This window comes from Episyrphus balteatus, chromosome 4, assembly GCF_945859705.1.
Source record: "Episyrphus balteatus chromosome 4, idEpiBalt1.1, whole genome shotgun sequence".
NCBI classification, from domain to species: Eukaryota; Metazoa; Arthropoda; class Insecta; order Diptera; family Syrphidae; genus Episyrphus; species Episyrphus balteatus.
Window position 1 is genome coordinate 74,900,371 of NC_079137.1, and position 18,355 is coordinate 74,918,725.

The 18,355-nt window shown below is 29.0% G+C and overlaps 1 protein-coding gene across 4 annotated transcripts in view; it reads right to left on the reverse strand.

Moving 5' to 3' along the window:
- Positions 1–18,355, reverse strand: part of LOC129919911 (synaptotagmin-5) — a 163,641-nt gene that overhangs the window by 57,075 nt on the left and 88,211 nt on the right. Inside the window, exon 1 of one of the 4 annotated variants that reach the window (XM_056001019.1) lies at positions 16,055–16,756. The exons of 1 other annotated variant lie outside the window; for it this stretch is intronic. The gene's annotated coding sequence lies outside the window, so the exon portion shown is untranslated. Of the gene's footprint in view, positions 1–16,054; positions 16,757–18,355 lie in introns of those variants that run through there. 2 more of the 4 variants (XM_056001018.1, XM_056001017.1) reach the window with 2 other exon arrangements.

Sequence of the window (18,355 nt, forward strand, 5' to 3'; positions counted from 1 at the left end):
AAAAAAGTTGCAACAAAACCTTCAAAATTTAATTTGTGGAATGAATAGACAACTCCAAATTATCATATGCGCTAGAGGAGACAATGCCAAGTATTGAATAAAATTATTGGAAAGAACTGTCACGCGCTTCCATTTTTTAACATTTTTTTTCTTAAAAAACAAAAATTATTTTAATATCAGTTTTCAGACCTTGAATTGCTAAATTTGGTTCATCTTTTTTTTGGTTGATAATACTGTTTCAGTTTAGCATTTTTCTGACTTGCTAAACAATAAGCAAACACAAAAAAATGCAACAAATAATTTTAAAGCCATTTTAAATAAGATGCAGGGGTATAGCTAAAGAAGAAAAAAGTGTGCGTTAATTTTGAGCAGGAGTGTATTTAATTTGTTTTGGATTTTATTAAATGTTTTTGTTTTTTTTTTGTCATAAGCTTTTTAAAATCATTTTAGTCTTCTTAACAATGAAATAAAAATAACAGTGAACTGAATACTTCAGAAGCCTTTATTAATCAGGTTTAAGCTAGATTGTGGATACAATTTAAGATTAAAGATAAAGGAAGACAAATATCATTTGTCTTCCTTTCTCATCAGTGAATGCATTCGCAAAATATTTTCACAATCGATATTTAGTCGATAACTACTTAAAAAATCATCAAATTGTTAATACAACTAGTTTATTTTGTAAAATTGCCTGTATTAACTAAAGAATTTCATTAAATGGGGCCATTTGCTGTTGGCCCGGGGCACGGGGCCAAAATATAAATTCTTGGGCCAAATGGCCCAATTGGGCACATTTGCACAACGCTGATGAGACATCTACAAAAAGAGTTAGAGTTTTTTAAACTCGATGAAATTTCATCCAAAAAGCAAAAAAAAAACATTTATTTTTATGTTCTCATGCTATTAAATCAATTTTTTTGTTTGACAACCTATAAAAAATTTTATACCATGTGAAAGCTTATTGTTTCACCTTGTATAATGATATATAAATCTTATTTCAAAGATGTCTACAAGAGAAGTTAGAATTTTTTAAAGTCAACCATGTCGAATTTCCAGACTGAGATTACGGTACTTCCTACACTGGTAGCTGGTCATCGCCAACAGATCTCCACACTGCCCATAATCTCGTAAAGGCCCTAACTACACTTTTCTTAGTTCTGAGCTAAAGAGGGAAATAGTAAATGTAATATCGCAAATTTCATATAAAAATGAAAAAAATTAAAAGTTCATTTTCAATTTTCTGACGTATTTGAAGACCTAGGCTAAAAAAATAAATGAGGATAAATCAGAGACAATGCCCTAACTCCAAATATGCAAAAAAATCAAAATCGAAAATTTTGTAGATAGGGCCTTTACGAAATTATGGGCAGCACAGGTGTTTTGAGGTATTTTTAAATTTTTTAAATTTAAGATTGTGTAACTTGTAGAGCAAGTAACGTTATGTGTGATATATCAAATAAAAGGTTATGTTATCAGCATGCGTATTAAAGTTAAACCAAATTTGTATGTGCACTAGATCAAAAGATATAACGTGTGTTGGAAAAGAATATCTTTTTACCGTTATCTCCGAATTTTGAATATGAAATTAATTGAAATTTTGTACAATTATAATTTATTTAATTTCATAAATTAATTTCACGAGACACTTTTATAGAAAGTATCGTTGATAAAGGCTCAAAAATGTTGTCTTCTTATTTCAAATTTATATTACTAGTCAAAATCCGTAGGAGGTTTTAACAACATTTTATATTTGATCATATGATAATTAGGTACGGTTACTTTTCGTTCTAAAATTAAAATTTCAATTTTGTCTGTAGGGTCTAAAACTTTTAACAACAAAGTTTGAAAGAAATGGCTTCAGTGAGTGGTTTAGGCTGGACCTCAATAAAGAGACATACAGAAAAATCGATCCTTAAAATCCGTTTTGTTTTGTTATTTGTTTTTGAAAATTTACCTACAACAGTCTTACTTTTTTAACACCATCTTAAAGTAAAATAAAACACATCTGTATTGAAATTTTCAAAATTGAAAAAAAAATTCATCAACTGTTTTGATTGAGAGTTAGGTCTTTATTGACTGAAAAATTAATAATAATAATTGGCTTAAAAAATACACACTTTCTTAAAACATAAAAACGGACATATGTACATTTTCACAAAATTTTGTCAAAATCCAACTATTTTTGTTTTTAAATAAAAAAAAAAAAAATTTAGTTGTTGTCATTTTTCTCAATACATAATTTTTGGTTATGTAAAATAAATGATCCAAACAAATGTTCAAGATCTTTTAACCATCTTAATTTTGAAATAATTAACAGGTAAAATGTTCACCAAACTTAAATATTTAATAGTTTCGTTGAACGAAAACATAACTTTCTAATTGATTTTGGTATTCTAAATTCAAGTCCGAAGTTAAAAAAAAAAATTATGACTTCAAGTATTTGAGATAATAACACAAGTTTACAAAAAAAATAAAATAAAACATTTTTTTGGACACCAAGTGCTGTTATATAGATTTGAGCCCAGAAAACTCGAAAATCTTATTTTTAAAAAAATATTTGTGGGTAGGTTTTCGAGATATGATTTTTCAAAGTTTTTTGTCGCTATTTTTCCCAGCATACTAAGTATTCGAACTTTATCTTGAGTAATAAACGACTAATCTGAAAAGAAAAGCCGGCACCTGAAAGCTGAGTAAATAAGCAAGAACAACTAGAACACTAGAACAACTTTTCTGAATCTCTCCAGATGTTTAAGTGCAATGTATTAAAAGACTTAAAAAAAAAAATAGATTTTTTAAAGGAAATTTCTGCAAAAAATACTAAAAGAAAAAATCAAAATCTTTCGAATCCTCACAGTTTAAAATTTTTCATGTTTAGTACACTTTCTGGCAAAGATAAAAAGATAATTTTCTTCAAAATCTATGGATAAAATAAAAAGATATGACCATTTTTGTAAACATCAATATTTTCGACTTTTTCTGTTGCAGAATTTGAAAACTTTTATTAAGTAATTTTTTGTAGATAATTTAATTACCTATCGATATGTATCCTATTAAAAAAATTTTAAATTAAAATATTGTAAAAAACTCAAATAGTTTTACAATTGAAAAAAAGTGTAGGTACCCTAAAGGGAACTCTAAGGCACACCAGAATTTACAAATAACCAAAACTTTTACAGTTCTCCAGAATTGTAATAAGCTTAAAGGTTTTAAGAATGATAAATATTAATTTTCCATAAAGTTTCATAGTTTTAAGTCTTTAATCTGAATTCCATATAGGTACCACTCAGAGTTGCAGACTTCACTGTGATTATAAATTCTCTAAAAAAAAAATCCTTGTTTGTAGAAAAATTTGCATATTTTGTATCAATCGAATTGCTCAATATACTTCGTCTTCATCAAAAACTATTTCCACATTCTTTTTATTTTTTCAATTTTATTTTTTGCTGAACTTTTTATAACTAATTTTACCTCTCAGGGAAATTGGAATAAAATCCCCAACCAGCATATTCGTTCTGGCTGCTACTGAAGATGCACTCAAGTGAGGAAATTTCCAAAGAATTCATGTTTAACTTCAAACCAATTGATTGGGGACAAGAGAAAAAAAAATAAAAAAATAAAATGCAAATCCTGTTATTTGAGAAGCGCCACCATTTCACCTGAGTATAGAAAAGTTTTTTTTTCTTCTTTTACACTTTTCCAAAGAAAAAGAAATTTATTTTATTTTTCATCGAGGTGAGATGATGAAAATCCTATTAAAGAATCAATTTACGAATTTCTCTTTAGAAGTAGAAATAGAACATATAATTCAAAAGAGAGAAGATAATATATGCAAAGTTTCTATTTTTTTTGATAAAACATTCATCCTCCATTTAAGTTCGTCGTCCTAGTTTCAATTGATCTTTTTTGTCAGCGAGATTTGAGAAGGCGACAGATTTTCTATAAATTGTTTGTTCGACAATTTATCAAGCTCTTGTTTTTCGGAATTGTCTCTGCTGAACAAAGCTAAATTCGTTGGTTTGCTATAATATTTCTTACTCCATTACACTTCCCTGGCAAAATGCTGTTAATCTCCGTTTGTTTGGTGATAAAATATGACAGTGATGCATTAGGTTTCTCTCTTCCTTTCAGAAAGTTATCCTTTTTCCTAATGCACACTGATGGGCATCTCTCTGCTGAAAGAGTCTGTCTTTATGTCCTGGTAGCAAAAGAGTCAGGATCACATAGCATCGTCTCTCGGTTGGATGATAATGGTTATGCAATACAACATTCCAAGGATAAGCAAAGGAATGCAAACTTAAGGAATAATCGTTTTTAACAATTTCACATGCAATGCTGCCTGCATGTAGTTCATTCATTTTGACGCTATAACAAAAAACAAAAGAACGAAAATCAATCATTTCCTGTCTGCAGCAGCAAGCAACTTAAAGAAGCCAGGAGATGGATGATCTAACGTGTTCTATTTTTCCATTCTACCAGGATATAGCTTAACATATTTTATATATGTATGAAAATAGTTTCATGCTATACAACAAGGAGCGGAAATTTCATCAAACTGCGTTACTCGTATCGTTCCCGTTCCTTGGTTTTCACAAAGAAGAAAAAAAAAAAACTAAAAAAGGAAATTCTCAACGGAAATTCCTGTAAAAGCTAAGGATAATGATGGTAAAGGACTTTCGTGTTTAAAATTCCCATGTTGAAAACATTAAAACGTTGTAAGGATATGTTTTTTCTGATTTTTTTGTTAAACTTAATTCCCTAAAGATTCAAGGATGGGTTTTACAAATAATGTTTGCAATTTTAAACATTTTATTTGGAGCATGTTTTCCACCAAAAAAATTGTTTTATTTCTGTTTGAGATTGCGAGAGGGCAGTAACCTCGGATTTCATCTTGTTTTTTCGCAATATTTTATGATTCCCAAATGACATAAATAAAATCTCCCTTGAAAACATAGAAAAATATACAGAAACACATAACAAAAGGGAATAATCCGAGGATTGATATAACATATATTTGTTTGTAAAATAAGAAAAATAAATAAATTGGGGCTCGGGTGGCTTGAATTAAAAACATTTATAAAAGTAAATTGTATTTTTTTTTTTTGCTTTTGGTGAATAAGGATACAAAAATAAGGCCAAGGGCTAGAGTGGTCAAACAAATCGTATTATATTCCAGCCTTGGAAAACACAAGCTGTTAGATCACGTTTGTGAATTTTACCTTTCCGTTGACAGTTTGATTACACAGGTCCACAAGGTTTTTGGTACCGAGACCAAAATATACCTTTCTGAAGGTTTTCGGTGTGTTTAATTCGGATCTGAATTAAGAAATATCCTATCAGCTCCCGTTTTTGAAATATTACCGTTAGAAGATGCAAAAAAAACTAATTTTGAGGTTTTGCTTTATGTGAAGAAATTTTTTTTTTAATTAAATTATAACGGTTTCTATAAGAACTATTTTCCTCCTTTCAAGATCTTTTTAAATCTTTTTGATGTCTTTTTTATTGTTCGATTCTTCAAATTAAGGCATGACATCAAAATTGGTAAAAAAAAAACGTTTGTTTGCATTTTCTAACGGTAATATTTCCCAAACGGGAGCTGATAGGATATTCGAGTTAAACACACCGAAAACCTTCAGAAAAGTATATTTTGGTTCATCTGGGAAAAATCTTGTTAACTTCAAAATAAGTCCAAAAACTATTTTTTTGAACTTTCTAACTATAACGTTTCCAAAAACGAGAGCTGATAGGATATTTCTGACTTCAGATTCGAGTTCAGCACACCGAAAACCTATAGAAAAGTATATCTTAGTCTCGGCAACAAAAAAAAAAATCAAATTTTGTTGACCAGTGTTATTGCTTAAAAAACACTGTTTTCTTTGCTTAAAGTTTTCTTATAAGAATGAAGAACTAACGTTTTACGAATTTTTTAAATTATTTTCATTTTCATTACATAACAAAGATTTCGAGTCCTTTTCGTTCTGTTTTTTCAATAATAAATTTAATTCGTGAAATCCAATTATCAAAAAAGAAAGGGTAAGAATAATTCCAGGAACAGATAATAATTATGGATACCAAAGATTTAAAAAAAAAAAAAATGTCTGCAAGGACATTCAATCTGCCTCTGCCAGTCAATGTTATTGTACCTTTGGGTATTTTTTTCCCGTTTTGTCCAGATATTTTCAACTTAACATCTTCCATCCAATAAAAAACATCCAACTTGTATAAGAATGATGGTAAAAAAAAAAAATATTTTACATGATTCTGGTTAAATTAAAATTTCTCAGAAATCATTACGAGAGGTTTTTAAAGTTTGTATTAGCCATGACAACTTTATGTACACAATGTATTAAAAATTTCCACAGAAATACTTTTCTTTTCAGTTGAAAAGTTAATCACATCATTGTTTTTTTTTTTTTTTTGTTATTAGTTTTTTTTCTTTTAATTGGATGATGTTTAGTTTTTAATTAGGTAAATTTATAATATTTCTGTTTAAGAATTAAGTACAAGTATTCTTGTAACTTATCTTAGTTACAGTTTACTTAATAAGTATTTTTAATGCGGGGGTGTATTTTTATTTAAACACAAGAATAAGTTTAATTTTTTTTTACCGATTTCATTCAGAAAATTCGTTCTTCCAAAGAATTATGAACATTTTTAATGCACTGGATTTAAAATAAATTGCACGACTGGGGTCGCACGTACTTGCTCTTATGCTTAAAGTTACTATAATGTTAAAGCTTTTTATTCAAGAAATTTAAAATTTGATATTTTGAAGAAATTTCATAAGTAGTATAAAGAAATTAAATCTGTTTTTATAATTAATTAAACTCCGTTTTAAATTATCTTAAAAAAAAAAACAAATATGCCATTTTATTTCTTGTATAAAAAGGTATTTTTAGAAAAAAATTTTCGAAAATTGTAGGAGCCGTTTTTTAAAAAAATAATTTTTTATGTATAAAAATTTTTTAACATTTTTCAAAAAAAAAGTTGGTGTGCCATTTTGAAGAAATAATTAATTTACACATAAAAACTAAATTTCAAAATTTTTCATTGATCCGTTTTCAAAAAATTGATTTTTCAAAAAAAAATTTTGAAATATTTTTTAAAAATCCAAAATTGCGTTTTTTGAAAATTTTCTAAATTTTTAATATTATCTTTACTTACACACGTTTGTATAAAAATTTTCATTTAAATCGGGTTAATGTTGTACGAGATATTCAGAAACGAAAAAAACCGTTCTATGACAGGTACCGTTAATAACGGTACAAAAAATATTTTTTTTATTTAAAAAGTTGGCTCTTATGTGTAGTACTACACACAAAAATTTTAATCAAAATCGTTAGAGCCGTTTTTGAAAAAAATTAACTTTTCTATTTCCGTTATATGGCAGGTACCGTTAGTTTTGGTCATAAAAAAAAAATTTAAATTTCCCCAAAAACTGCTAACTACCAAGTTTGAAGAAAATCACTTCACTCGTGTAGGCTGCAGCTCCAGATAGAGACAGACACACAGACAGACAGACAGAATTGCCGGACCCACTTTTTTGGCATTCTCCATTATCGTGATGTCATGTAAAATTGTTATCTCGAGTTCGATTTTTTTTACGAATCCTAAACTTGTCCTATAGTACCTATATCGCAAGTAAAAAAGGACGTCTTTGTTATTTTGCTCTAAAATACCATGTTGCATTGAATTCAAATTGCAATATTTTTCGTTCCTAGTACAACTTTGAAAACTTTTACACTGTTTATATTAAAGCAATTTCGAACCAAACGATTAGTTTAATGGTGATTTTCTAAAGTAAACATTGGAAATCGAATTTTATTAAAAATTTGATTATTTTTTGTAACAAAATGGCGTACGAAATAAATTTTATTTGATAAACTAATTGCAATCCACTATTAACCATTTTTTACTTGCGATATAGGTACTTTATTATAATCAAGTTATGCATTCGTACAAAAAAAAATTTAAGATAACATTTTTCCATGATATTACGATGGTAAAGAATGCCAAAAAAGAGGGTCCCGGAAGTCCGTCTGTCTGTCTGTATAAGGAGCTACAGCCTAAACGGATGGACAGATTGACTTCAAACTTAGTATCTAGCATTTTTTGGCAACTCTCCAGAGGGATTTTTGGAATTAATTTTTTTTGGACCAAAAATAACGGTACTTGTCATATACCGATTTTATTAAAGTTGAAATTGCTCAAAAAAGGCTCCAACGATTTTGTTTAAAAAGTTCAAATGTAAGTTTTAAGACAAGGTCTATCATCTAATTAAAAATTTTTTTTTGAAAATCATTATTTACGGTACCTGCCATAGAGCCGTTTTTTTTTTTTTTAAATCTGATATTCTCCGAAACGGTTTATTCGATTTCAACGAAACTTTTTGTGAAGAAGCATTTATATAATTTTAAAATAAAATTTCGAAAAAAATAATTTTTGGATTTTTAAAAAATTTTTGAAATTTTTTTTTTGAAAAATAAAATTTTCGAAAACCATACATTGTATTTTTTTAAAATTTAGTTTTTAGATGTTGATTATTGATTTTTTACAAAATGGCATGCCAATTTTATTTTAAAACTTTTTTTCCAAAAAATTATTCATAAAAAATCAGTTTTTTTTTAAACGGCTTTAACGATTTCGAAAATTTTTTTCCTAAAAATGCATCTTAATATAACAATCAAAACTGCATACTTATTTTGGAGGGCAATTTGATTTCAGATCTTGTTTTATTTAAAAAAAAAAACAAATTTTATACTTTTTTTTTTTTGTATATAGTACCTACATTTCCCAAAGGAGAATGGGCATATTGGACGTTTGGCGGCCAGTAATGAAATTGGTATCAAATGAAAGAACTATAACGTAGGAAGAATTTTTTTTATGGCCGTTTCGTTGTATTGCATTTGGAAAGGAAGATATTGCAATATAAGTGTAGTTAAAGCATCGAGCAATATGCGAAGGGCAAATTGAATTAGGTACTATTTTAATTAAGTTATGAAATATGATTTTATGTCATTTTTTCTATGATTTAAAACCTCAATCTTGAATATCCGACCAATGGAACTCAAAATATAAGCTTTTTAAGCCAACCACTTCAAGATTTTGTTTTTGAGTTTTCAAAATTAAAAAACAAATAAAAAATTGAGAAAAAAAAATCTTAAAATAGACTCGAAATTGATGTTTTAAAAAGCTGTTGGATATCCAAGATAAAGGTCTTCAGGATCAAGGAAAATGACAGATTATCATATCTTGCACTTAAAATACACGTTCAATTTTAAACATTGAGACAATTTGCATTAACTTTTAAATGCAAAAATGCATTTTATCGGTTTGTGAAGAACGTTAGAAGGATAAAACTTCTGCACAATGTATGTAAGACTTCACTACATCAAAAAATAACAAGTTCCATACAAAATTGCCCATTCTCCTTTCTATATAAAAAGTCTTAAAAATGTAAGCAACTTGAACTCTAAGAGCAAGTTCGTGCGACCCAGTCGTGCATTTTATTTGTTGTCAGATTTGGAGACAGATCCATGAATTTGATAGGGGTAAAGAGTTGTGAAAGCAGAAAAATCTCGGATTTATTAACCCACCTAAGTATGGAGATTCAGAAATCTGAATCTCGATTTTTATCAAGATTCAAAAAAAACAAGAACACACAATTATTGCCTGTTTGACATTTATCTGAACATTTCTTGTTTTTTTTTTTTTTTACAAGATTTGTTTTATATGAACAGAATTCGTACACTATTACAAAAATAGATTTCATCTTTCATTTAACAAGAAAAATTTGGAAATTTTGCACAAAAATCTTCAAAGTAAGAGAACACAACACTAGTGATAAAATTGTAACAAACAAAAATCAATTATGAACAGTTCAAACAAAATACTAGCTCAAATGCTCAAAGAAGGGGTTTTTATAAATTACAAAAAAACTGCATTCAATCAAAAACCGTAAACATTAAGATGAACAAGTTATCAAATTCTGGGAGCCTTAAAGTTAGTCTTTGAACGTAATTATGTTTTGACCATTACTTTTGGGACACTCTGTATATTCGTAACTAAATAAAATTTATCTTGAATCATTAGGAATTTATCGGTAAAGCGTGATATCACCTAAACTTCAAGATTGATTTTTATTTTTAACTATTGGACAAATTAAAAGATTTTTGAAACTTTGATTAATTTAGGTTTTTAATTTTTTTTTTTGACAATAATGGTTTATATTAGGATAGTATGAACCAAAATTCTGGGCCTAATTTGGATTTGACTGTTAAAACAACTCCAATTTTTCGATTTATATAGTTCCATCGTTTTGAGTGTATAATCCATCTCCGTGAAGCCAAGACTGCTACCCCAAAATTTCATCCAAAATTTTCATTTGTTAAAAAAAAATTAAAGAGCAAATTCGTTTTTTATAAAAGTGAAAAATTGCCTAAAGCGCTCAAATTTAGGAGATATTTAAAAAAAAAAGGAAATTTGCACTGAAATATTTAAAGCCCGCTAAAATTCTCAAAAAAAAAAATATTTTATTTTCTCAAACTTTTTAAATTTCGATCAATTTCCTACTTCAAGTTCTTGTTACATACCAAAAATCATCATTTGTCCACCCTCCATTTAGGAAATATTCAAAAAATAATTTTTAGCTAAAATCCCCAAAATAATTTTTTTTTTTTTTCAAAATTTAAACGACTATCGTTTCCACATAGAGAAATGGATACAAACAAAACGTTGTTGGTCCACCCCTCATTTAGGAGATATTCAAAATACAAATTTTGCACTGAAAAATCCAAAAGTTCTCACAACTCCAAAAAACAAACAAACATTTCAATCATCATAGCCAATTTTGTATGTTTTTTATTTTTATGATTTGAGGTTTTTTTTTGCCAATGAAAAATAAAACAAATTATGTATCTGCAGTTCTGTAAGCCCCACAGTCTATTCATTGATTTGATTAAATTAGAGGAAACTAAGAAAGCCACTGTGGTGTATACGCAACATTTTTTTTTGTTTGAATTTTGAGGACTTTTGAATTTTTCAGTACCAATTTTCTATTTTGAATATCTCCTAAGAAATGGGGGTGGATGAACGATAATATTTGGTATTTATAAAAAACTTGAGGTGGCATGGCATTTTATATGTCTATTTGAGCGTTTTAGGCAATTTTTCATTTTTCAAACTTCCTAAACAAGAATGAATTTGCTCTAAAAAATTTTAAAAGGGTTGAGTAACGAAAATTTTTAATGGACAAACATGGACAAACGTTATAGACTAGTTTGGTTCAAAAATTTTGAGGTCACAGTTCTGGCTTCACGAAGCTGCAAAATCCACACTGCACACAGAATTTTACTAATTACCTCGGTTGCTACCAGTCTGGGCAAAAAAAAAATGTTACAGTGACGGAATTTGCCATGAACTCTTTAAAAAAAAGCTCATGCAAGGATTTTAAAGCAGTTTTATCAAAGACTTGTGATAATAACTTAAATAATTAAAAATGGTAAAATTTGGGGAGCAACTAACGCATTATTAAAGTGTATTTTTTAATGCTGGACAAATGAATCCAAAGACATCTCAAACGAAAGGTATTGGGGAGTTAACCAAGATTAATTTTGTCAAAAACATGGGTTAAATTGGACCCAATGTGTGAAAAAATTTAAAAAAATTTGACTCGTTTGAGTGATTGTGTAAGTAAGATATGTTCGTTTCAGGGGCGTATACAGGTTTGCTCCTTGAGGGGGGTCATGCCAATTTTTTTTTTCAAAAGTTTTGATAGCAGGCATAAACCTGAAAATGGGCTTTTTGAATTATTAAACATTAAAATTTGTGCGTCTTGCATTTCGAATCGAAAAGTTCCGAATGTATAGTTCTAAAAATAACCAAACAAAAACGGTATGAGATTCGTTTGAGTTTAGCGTTAAACCTTAAAGCCTAGAACGCTGCTGATGTGAAACGAAATTTTTCGTCGGTCTCCACGAGGACAACGAAATGCTTGCGAAATCTGGACCGAAAAATACTCAAAAATTGCAAAACATAAATGAAAAAAAAGCAAACACGCATAGCAGAAAGACATGCAATGACAAAATGAACAACAAAAACAAACAAAATAAAATGCACGACTGGGGTCGCACGTACTTGCTCTTGCAGTTTAAAACACTTTTATGTTGGTTTACTTGTAGATTTTAAAAGCTGCCTCTATATAAAATTAAAGAAATTTTGTTGATGTTGGGGAAGAGCCGACATTTAGGGCAAAATTTTGTTAAATGAAAAAAAAAATGTTTTTTTTATTTGACTTTTTTGAAAAAAAAAAAAAAAAATAGAGATGCAGTTTTATTGCAATTGCTTTGAACATTACGTTTGCAAAGTTTAATCAAAATCGTTAGAGCCGTTTTCGAGTTATTTGGTTTGAATTGAAAAATTTGTATGGGAGGTACACTTTCTAAGGGAGATACAAAAAAACAAAAAAAAAACCAACTTTCAGAATTCTATAAAAATCATCTGTACCAAATTTGAAAAAAAAAACCGTCCACCCGTTTAGGCTGTGGAAATGTGTACAGATGGACGCACAACCGCACAACCGCACGGACGCAAAGACGCACAGACGTACACAAGCACGGACGGAATTGCGAGACCCACTTTTTTGGAATTCTCCATCATCGTAATGTTGGTTTTGATTAAAACCTCAAATTTTTTTTTCGACACGAAACCAATACTTGCCCTATAGAGCAAGTAAAAACTCAAAATGTCATTTTTCCACACACAATGAATGTTCCCGGCAATTGTTTGTGTGCGAAAAAGAAGTTTAGACTTTCAATTTCGTTGTGCCGAACAGCGTACTACAGAACGAAAAGTTGAACGAAATTTTTGGTTTACCATTTCGTTGTTTCATTTTTGTATGGGATTTTTCGTTTCTTATCAGCAGCGCACTAGGCTTTAATTTTGACCAATTGAGGCTATCCTCTCCTAAAAATAAAATGTACTGTACGAGTACTTCGATTGAATAATTTGCCTTAAAACAACTGTTCATTGTTTTCCGCTAGCCCAGAAAGTTAAAATAAAAATCGTTTTTACTTAATAACAGTTTTAACTTTTGAATTAAGTCTTCCTAACCTCAGGCAAACGAATCGCAAAGTTTTGTAAAAAAAATTGCATTGAAAATATAATTTTTTTTTAAATTTTGTTTTAAAATTGTATGGGAATTTAAAATACCTCTATTAAAATAGTAAAGACAAAAAAAATAATTTTGGCGAAATTTTGAAATTCAACCGTTTTCAGGTATTAATCAGCGGTTTACAATATAAAAAACATTCAGTTGTATTTATTAGATTAAGCCCTGCTTTTTCAATCGTCAGATAGACTATCTGAAGAATAAAGGTCACTATAAAAAAAAACTTTTATTCGTAGGAATAAGCACAAACTTAGGTTTATCTAACTATTCAAAAAATTAGCCCTAAGTGATATTTAATAATAATATTTAAATTGCCTTAGATAAGGTTGCTTACATTGCTTCTATAATTGGCTGGCCATTGATGATTAACAAATCGATAGTTGTTTCAAAAAATGCAACAGATCTAGCAAATTAAGTATGTACAAAATACTGTTATATTCTGTAAGCAAACAAAATTCACCAAATTTTATCAGACGAATGTATTGAACTGGAACATTGCAAAAAACTAAAAAGATTTGAGAAATGATATCCTTCTTTAACATTTTGCCGATGACGAATTTTATCAACAGAATTGACCTCCACACAGCAAGGCCACAGAAAGCTTCCCTATTTAAAACATATTTTATTCACTTCATCATATAAAAAAATAGAAGATATGGCTGCTTCTTTTATTTGCTGGTAAGCAGTGTCTTGCCCTTAAGATATTATTTTTGTGTACCTACTAGATTCAATTTCTTTTAAAAAGCTTTGAATATAATACTTATCCGGATTTTGTTTCCATACAAAACTCTACAGCACAGCTCAACTAATATTATCGAACGAATCAAAATAATCCTAATCCCCAAAATATGGTAAAATAGTTTGTTTGAATACCAAAAATTTTTTTTACCTTTAATTTTCGTTCATGTTCTAAAACTTCAACATTTTAAAAATAATATTACTCAAGAGATTTCAGTATCACATAACAAATTCTTTTTTAAGTTCGGAGTTCTTGGGGGGGGGGGGGGGGGGGGGTCATGACCCCGTGACCCCCCCCCTGTATACGCCGTTGGTTCGTTTGTTCCATTCTAACTTCTAAACTTGAAATCAAAAAAAGAAAGTATCTTTCTTTCATGAATAAAGCTTAAAGAGACATTTCATTCGATATATCACTCGATGGATTCGGAAGAAAATTTTCAAAATACATTTTTTTTTCAGCAAAGGGTACCCTTTATACTTTTTTCGAAAATAAAAAAAAATAGTTTTCTAATCTGTCTACCTAAATGGTCTATAAATAATGTTCTGTATCTCCGTATCAACTTATTTAAAAGTTTGAAGAGGTTTGTGTATTTTCATACTTGCAGGCAGCTGCTTGTGTAATCAATTTATATTGAGGAATTTGAATGAACAACAACAACTTGTGTGTGTTACCACCAAGTTCATAGGCTGGAGTTATAGCTATTTCACGGGGACCAACCCGATCATCAAAAGTTATTTTGTTAGAGCTTCGATAAGTACGAAACTACTAACTTAATTATCATCCATTTTGTTTTGATAAAATTCTATACTCCCCTAAATAAAACCCTCTACTGCCCTTTCAGTATACAACTGTTGTGTTGTCCATACATAATTTTTGTTGCAAAAAAAGCAAATATTTTCTCATTCATACTAAATTGAACTTCAAGCTCTCCCATAAAGCTTCTTCACTAATTAAAAAATAAATTAAATTTTCAAAACTTACTCGAATGTCGGCAATTTTTTGTTTCATATTAAAAATCATGAAAATACAACCATCTTCTGACCAAATTCCACACGTGAATGGTTTACAATTATTTTTCTCTTAAAATGAAAATAAAATTTAAATTAAAAAAGGAGAAAAAAAAACACAACTCTCGAGTATTTTATACTCGTAGAAAATGTAAATTGAATTTTTATCAAATTTCGCGCACTGAAAAACCACTTTAGACAGAGTAACGTGTTATACGAGTATACAGTAATCCACTATACAAATACACTTAACACAAACAAACAATATAAGGATACACATAAAACATATGTTGAATTTATTTACAAAAAAAAAAAACGTTATTTCTTTTTTTATTTTTATTGTTTTGTTAATTTTGTGTATTAAATTAAAAAAAAAATTTTTTCTCTGTATCCACATTTTACATAAAAAAAATATATATTTCAATATTTTTTTAAGGATACCTATAGGTATCCAATACACATATTTATATGTATGTAATTCTTGTATTACATTTGGGAGAAAAGGGATGTTTCATCACACATCTATTCTATATTACATTTGTTTTTTTTTTTTTTTTTTTGTCAAAGGACCTCCAGTTACACACATCAAACCGAATAAAAATGCGATTGAATAGACAGCAAAGCAAAAAAAAAAATAAAAAAAAAAAAGAAAATCAATGTTCATCAATTAGAGAAGAATATTCCATGTGTATTGTTCTCCTCTGAACCTTGTTGTGTCCTTTTGTGTGATCCTTATTTTTTTTTTTTTGATTTTTTTTTTTGTGGAGCTTGGGAGCAGGATTTAATTTTTGCTTTAATATAATTTTTGTATGTATACCGATGAAGATAAATTCGATATCAAATTTAAGACGAACGAAAACATTCACACGCGAAGGATATTTTTATAAAAAAAAAATGTAATCCTTTTTTTTGGTAGATACTGTTTTTCAACAAAAAATATGTGAATTTTTAAAAACAGAAAAATACACTTTCTTTTCTATGAAATTAAATTCCTTTTTTATAGTTTTTTTTCAAAAAAAAACAACAACATACGAAAAAAAAAATAATTGAATATTTGTGTTTTTTTTTTAATTCATAAATAATTTAGAGACAGAAAATTATTGCCCCCTTAAGGTATCGATAACGTTTTTCTGCTTCACCCACCAAACAAGCACACTAACCAGCAAGGACCTTCTCTCAGTCTAACTGTCTATCATCCACCCGCACTTAACCACCGACCGTATCGTCGTCGTTTGTCGTTGTCTATGTCGTTTTTCGGTCGTCGCCGCCTCGCCGTTTATTATTGCACCCGTGCGTAACTGTGTAAATAGAAGTGAGTTAGAGTGAGTGGAAATGGAGTAAGTGAAAATTTTCGAATAATGAATGACGGCAAGTTAAAACGAATGTGAAAACTCCGAACAGTGAACTGATACTGAAAATACCGCCGTATACCGTAGTCAGTCGTCAAGCTGAGGAATCGTCCTTTACGTACTTTTGTGTTTCCCCAAGAAAAATGCTTTTTCCTGCGTTTCCCCAATTTTATAATCAGTTTTTGTATTTTACTTTTTTTTCGCAAGGATAACGTAATGGAAACTCTGACTCCTTGTCTGGGGGAGAGAGAGAATGTTGTATATATTGGACTGGAGCTTTTTTGTATGAAAAGTTTTTAGAACAACACACGCACTTGGTGTTCTTGAAAATTTAATAAACTTTTCTTTTTTTTTTGTGCAAAATATAGCAAATATAGTAGATATCCTTATCGTCTCTCCTTTATTTTTTGAGTAAGAGAGAAAGTGTGTATCTTATCAATATCGGCAATATACTCGTTTATATTATTGTCATTGAGCTTTTTTTTATATAAATGGAGGTCTTCTATATCTCGTTTGGGGAAATATAAGGCAAAGCTTTGTATTGGAATTTATTTTATTTATTTATTTATTTTTATTTTCGTCCTTTTTTTGCGCTCATCAACTTGTTTCACGGTCACCATGAATACTACAGGTGGTTTGATGGTGGTGTGTGGTTTTTTGAATTGTTAGTTTGTGTATGTGTGTGTTTTTTTTGAGTGTTTTTCTTTTTTTGAATTTATTAATTTTATTTCTTGTAAAAGAAAAACAAAAATTCAAACGATACACAACAATATTGTGGGTGTGGAAGTGTATGCGAACGAGATAACGTATTTTTTGTTGAGAAAAATCAACAAATAAATTCTTTAAGAAGTCAAAGATTTAATCCATATAGAAGTTAATAAATGAGGGGCGTGGGGTTAAGATTAATGAGAAATGATGATTTATTTTGTAAAGTCAAGGTTTTTATTCTTCCTTAAAGCAACAGATATTGATTTATAATGAGCCACAGAGTAAACAGTTGGGTTGATTCAATTCAATCTTGGTTTGAGTTAGTTTTTTTTTTTTGTGACTTTCTGAAAAGTTTTCTTAGAAACAATAAATCCGGTTATGTATAATTGTAACCAATTTTGGAAAGAAACAATATTTACAAAAACGACTCATACAATTTGGTTCAAAAATATCATGTAGGTTCTTAAGATAAGGGTATGTTGGTGAAAAAAGTTTTCGTTTTTCAAAAATTCATTAGACCTCCTTTAACCCTCTGTCGGCACACGGGTCCGAATTTGGCAGGACAAAAATAAAAGGTGTTCACAAAAAAGTGTCTTTATAAGGGTGAAAATACATTTTTTTGAAATTGTGAATACAATATTCGAATTCCTCGGAAAATTCTACATCAATTTCATATATGATTCTCTATAAAATAGTGAGACAGAAAAAAGTTCTAGCGACATGAAAAAGTATACACCAAATCCGCAAAAAAGAGGTGTGCCTACAGAGGGTTAAAACCATTTTTTTTGTGTATTATTATTATTTCAATTTCTGAATTTGTCCCAAACGATTGGTAAGTTAGTTTTTTTAGTTAGTTAGTTAGTTAGTTAGTTAGTTAGTTAGTTAGTTAGTTAGTTAGTTAGTTAGTTAGTTAGTTAGTTAGTTAGTTAGTTAGTTAGTTAGTTAGTTAGTTAGTTAGTTAGTTAGTGAGTTAGTTACTTAGTCAGTTAGTTACAAGTGAAGCTAATAAATCAATGATTTGTAGACTTGGTAAAATATTTGAATGTATTCTCTGGTTTTTTAGGTGAAATGAAACAAATCAACTTAAACTTCTTAACAGGTTTGTTATATAGACTACATTCAAATCAAGTAAGAACTTGAAACAACATTTGAGAAGCCCCACACCAGTGGATTTTCTTTTTCTAAATTATAAATTTAAAAAGGTCACTGTGGTGTATGCGTACTATTTTTCTATTTAGGACTGTTCTGTAAAATAAATACGATGTGCGTGATATTTGAGCAGGAGTGTAATTAAATGCTTCTAACTTACTAACAGAATATGGATTTTTTTAAAGAAAATTTTCAATGCAATAATAAAACTGTTGAAAACCCGATTAGGCTCAATATA